This window comes from Rhinatrema bivittatum, chromosome 15 (genome assembly GCF_901001135.1).
Source record: "Rhinatrema bivittatum chromosome 15, aRhiBiv1.1, whole genome shotgun sequence".
Taxonomy (NCBI): domain Eukaryota; kingdom Metazoa; phylum Chordata; class Amphibia; order Gymnophiona; family Rhinatrematidae; genus Rhinatrema; species Rhinatrema bivittatum.
This window is the reverse complement of record NC_042629.1, coordinates 44879521-44884842: the sequence shown is the minus strand read 5'-3', so window position 1 is coordinate 44884842 and position 5322 is coordinate 44879521.

Sequence of the window (5322 nt, the reverse complement as noted above, 5' to 3'; positions counted from 1 at the left end):
GTTTGGAGAACAAATTCCAGTTTTGTGCAATGTTTTGCCTGTTTTCATGGGTCAGAAGCTTGTGAGCTTAGTACGTCTGTGTGTCTCCTTTCAATTTCTAAATGACTGAACCTAACTGAGCCAAAGATTTTGTGGAGGTAGACCCTTGAAGGGACATCAGACTTTTCTGGTGAGTGATATTGAAGGTTTAGAGGGCAGTTAAAAGCTGGCACTTTTCCCAAAAGCAATTCCTGGAGAGCTGAACTGAGGCTATCTGGAATTTTACACTTTCTGCTGGTCATCTTTAAAATTCATGCAAACTGATAAAAGAACCTATCCAGCCTTCCACAAATCAATCATCTAATTCTAAGAGATGTAAATCTGGTAAAATAGTTTCTCTGGTTGTAAGGACAAGGTGACTCAATCCTTCTCTCTCTTGGGAATCTGGACTATAAATTCCAGAGTACCATGAGCCATATTGGGCTTGAGAATGCAATGGGCTGGCAGCTGAACCCTCAGCATCAGGATGTGTTTCTTCCCACTAAAGGTTGATCAAACTGGATTTTTATTCGCCACAGTTCTTGAGGAATCTATGAATTTATTAAAAACAAAGTTGAAATTTATGTTAAATAAAAAATGGTCTCTTTCTGTGGAATAAATGTTTCTAAAAGTCTACAGAAAAAGGATTTACCTACTGTACATGGAGTTGTCTCCCAGTTGCCTCAGACCTGGGTGGTGTTCCAGAGGTCTGTGCCTGTATGGTATTTAAAGGCTTTACTGCATCTGGTGGTAGAGTTAGCAGAGACAGCAGAGTCTGGTTTACATTTTCAACCTCAAGTCTATTCATTTCTGGGAGGTATGGTTCCATTTTCTTAGAGGAATGAATGAAAAGGACCAGCTTCAGATGCGAGTTAGTTATTAAAAATAATAGACAGATCCTTTGACCCTAGAGTCATTGGATGTCATTGTTAGAGCATTGTTTGATTCTGTCTCTGTCTGGAAGATCCTACTGTCCAAGTCTCCAACATGTTGACAGAGACTCCCACCATGTTTGGCACCTTGGATACCATTTAATGTATCCAAATCTTCACCAAATATCCAGTTAAACTCTTGAATAATATCCAGTGGTTTCAACTCTAATTCTTGGGGTGTTAGATTAGCTCTATAACTATGGAATATGTTACCAATTGCAGTGCGATCGGTACTGAACTATCAAAAATTCTGGAAACATGTTAAGGCTTTCCTGTTCCCTAGTGCTTGAGTGTGTGAGGGGGGATTGCAGGAGTAAAGAATTTAACAGTGAAGAGAGTAATTATGTTTCTTTGTTTTTATATTTTTTTTTATGGATTTTTTTTATTGTAAACCATTCTGATAGTTTTGCTTATATACAATTTTAAAATACATTTTAAAAAGCAGGAATTCACAGGAGCTGAGCTGGAACTTTGAGAGAACTTTTTTTAGGGGGAGGGAGCAAAGAAGGGATGGGGGAAAGAATTACAAAAAAAAAGAAGAAAATAAAGTGAAATAATATAATATGAAAGAAAAAAAATGTAAACATTGACAAGCCTGACCTGGTGGTAAAAAGTGGCAAATATAGCATGAACATCCATGCAGATGACCTGGGTTTGATTCCTGGAGGAAGTCTTCTGCTCCCTGGGCTGGCTAGAGCTGGGGATTCTGTGCTCACAGCCCCTGGGAGGGGCAAAAGTAGTCATTCCTCGAGCAATACCTAAGGGCCAGACTTAAGGTCCACATTAGTCGGGTTCCAGAGGAAGCAGCAATCTGTGGCCCCACGCCACAGATTGGGCAGAGATAGGATGGGGATATAAAAAAAATAGGGGGCAGGAACCTGGCTAGGTGCAAATTGAGCTGGATGGCCTAAGGAGCAGGAGGAAATAGGCCAACTAAAATGTGAATGCAAATTACAATTTCCATATATCTTGGCTCTTTAATCGACTGGGAGTGATGCTGAAGTATTCACAAGTTAAAGTGGGACTGAACACTGAGGCCCCTGGAGGTGAATCATGTAATTCTGGAGAAAGGGTTTTGCCTTGGGAGAAGAGATGGGGCTAGATTTCATCTTCTTCAGGGCTCTGATCCCAGCTCATCCTTTCCAGGCACCCTAATGCAAGCTTTGGCTTCTATGGGGATAGGAGGGAGTAGCCTGTATTGAGATAGTAGAAGAGTTCCCCCATATTTTCATTGTCAACAGCACTTTCCAAATTGAGGCAAAAAGCTCTTACAATGGTGAATCAATCTGTCCATTTATCCACCCATTTGGTCAGAAGCCCAATAATTTGGCTTTCAAGTCACCCATGGTCTTGATGAGATTCAGGTTGTTTTCAGGAGGATCTTATTGAAAGGCTCCAGATCCATGTAGATGCGTGCTTTACTTTCCCTTCACTTGCACTGAGCTATCCTCGATTTAACAGGAAGACATGAAAGAACTTGTTCCAGAAGCGTGGCGGCTAGCCTGTCACACTTTTCCTTTCACTTCAAATGGTGTTTCAATTTGCCCCCAATATTTTCCCATTCAAAACATGCTGAGATATTTTCATTGACAAATGTGGTATGCAACTGGGATAAATCTGTTCCCCAAAACAAATTTATATCTTGATTTTTCAGGAGGAAATAATACAGTTTCTTCTTCATATTCTTTCAGAAAATACCATCACCAATAAGGCCGCGGGGAGGGGACAGAAAGCAGTGGCTACCGATTTGTTATGCGCCTGTCGATAAGTGGGGAAAGCACTATTTCTAAATGTTCTTCTTTACAGCAAGTAACCTGCTCGACCTTGAGTACCCTCAGCTCAGTTAATCAGTGACCAAATGAGCACATGTGGCAGTGGCTGTGACTGGTCTTGGGCTGGGCAGGGCCAAAAAGCTGCCAGGGAGCTAAGCCATGGGTATGTGGTAACAATACACACTTTTTCAGTTTTCTTTTTTACATTTCAGTGGCAGACTGCTTCATGATTTCACGAGTGAAGCAAGGTATGCCCGTGGCTGCAAAGTTTAACTCAGACCCTTTTATTTCTAGCTGTGTTCAGCTGCTGCTTGAAAGGCAGACTTCATGGTGACGTGATCAGGGGAGAAGAAAGGGACCACCACCAGAGCTTTTGGGGCTTTCTAGCAGCACCACAGGGGCTCTGTCGCAGTCACTTCCCTTCAACCATCTAAAAAGACAGATGGTGCCTGTCTGTCAATCCTCCTGGAATAATGGAGTGAGAGTGGGGTGGGGAAGAAAGAAGGGAATGTAGACCGACTGTCACCCAATTTTCAGAAAATGTGACTTTTTAAAAAAAAACAAACCCCAAAAACAAAAAAACAACACATTCCACCTTTCACTCTATAAACAGATGATCTAGCCAATCTGAACACACACACACAACTAAACCTGGCAAATCCCAAGCTGGCCAAAGAAGCCATCCCTAATGGATGTCCTAGGGAAGATTATTTGGTATCTGATGACTTTTGGACCAGAAGAGGTGGGACTTATCTGATCTTGCATCATCTCTAACAAGGAGGTGAATCAAAATCTTTTGTGTGTTTGTTTGGTTAGTTTGCTGAGCAGTTTGAGGTTTTGATTGAAGGTCTCTGCTTTCATCAACAGATTGCAGGCCCAGCCTTGGATCCTGTAAAGCAGGGAGCACTATACTGGCAGGCATACAAGAATTAAGTAGTAATGCTTGTGAGGGAGGGTGGCAGGGAGAAGCAGCTGTCCTGCAACTGTGTAGGTGCTGGGGGAACAGAGATATATTTTTTAAAAATGAAGATATCAAGTTTTCTGCTCTAGCCTGAAAAATATTCAGCCTGAGCAAGGCATCTGAATTGAGCTTCTTGACATGTTGTCCATTCTTACCATACAGCCACTTCTTGAACATCCTAGCAATACAGTGAACATGACCAAACACATGTGGTGGAAATGCAGCCCATGCTTCAGCCGAGAGCTGGACATATGGCAGCCCAGGTTCAAATGCTGAGGCTCTGCATACTTGAAGTTGATAGGAACCTACTGTAGGTGTATTCTGTCTCTTGTTCCTTAGTGTGATGGCACAGAGGCGGTCTCTCTCTTCATTTTTTGATCTCATCTGAGAGTCTCTGGCCAGCTGTAGACCTTTCTTCTCCTAGTATTCTGTGATTGATAGCCCTGGTCTTTTCCCAATACAAAGCCCTGGACTGCACCCCAACATCCTCCCAGATAGCCGTTCCAGACTCAGAACCAACCTGCACTTTATCTGCTGGTTCAGAGGCAGCTGGCTGATCTGCCATTTGTCTCTTACTTGGGGGCATGAGATGAGTTGGGGCATGAATTCCTGAGTTATTAACACTCCATTGCAACAGGAAGAGGGAATAGATGAACACAGTTTATTTATTTTATCTGGCAGTTTCCTCTTGCTCCTTTTGGACTTCCAGAACCAGGAATGGGACCTTGGTGCTATCTGCCTTAATTCAGAATTAGGCAGGGATTTTTTCCCTCTATTTTATATTTCATTCTCCCCCACCACCACCACCTTTAATCCAGCCATTGCAATGACAGTCCTAGAGTGAGGACCATACATCAAGTCTCCTTCTCATGCTCTGCAATCATGGGCCAGTAGGTGTTACCAATATACAATGACCATGACTTACCTCCACCATCCACCATCCACCATCCCCTGTCCCATCCCCCTCCCCTCAGGCTGTGATTGCTTCTTCCATAGCAGCCCCAGTCCCAGTTAATACAGTAAGCTGAAGACCCAACCAGGGGATAAAATCTATGTCCCTCTGCATGGCAGTTGTATTGAGCGATTGGATTGGATTTATGCACACAGCTTCCTTAAATCCTGCACCCATCATCCATGAACAGCTCCCAGAAAACCTATCCTTTTCTTAAATAGTAATAAATGATATAGTTGTATGATAGTATCCAAGTTCTGCAGAATATCTGGTTTTTTGGCTTTGTGCCTTTTTGTCTTATTCCCAGTTCTTCTTTCCTTTTTGCCCTTCTAGTACACATTTTTGGATTGTGAGGGAGAGAGAAAGATTATACATCTCTTGGTAGGGACCTGAGCCCTGGCTTTCTTTTTTATATACACTTCCACCTGTGAGGATGCTCTCCTGTTTGTATTAATGTTTGGCAAGGAGGAGGGTGAGGATTTTTTTCTTTTCTTTAGATGAAAGAAGCATTTTGACATTTATGTAAGTGTTTTCCAAGCCCATTAATCTGAACAAAAATACACATGCATTGCTGGACTAATGTTCGTTTACTTTCATTTAGATTGATAGGAGTGGAAAATGCTTACGCAAATGTAAAAGCGTTTCTTTCATGGAAAATTAGAAGAACAAAATTCAAAGAGAATAAAA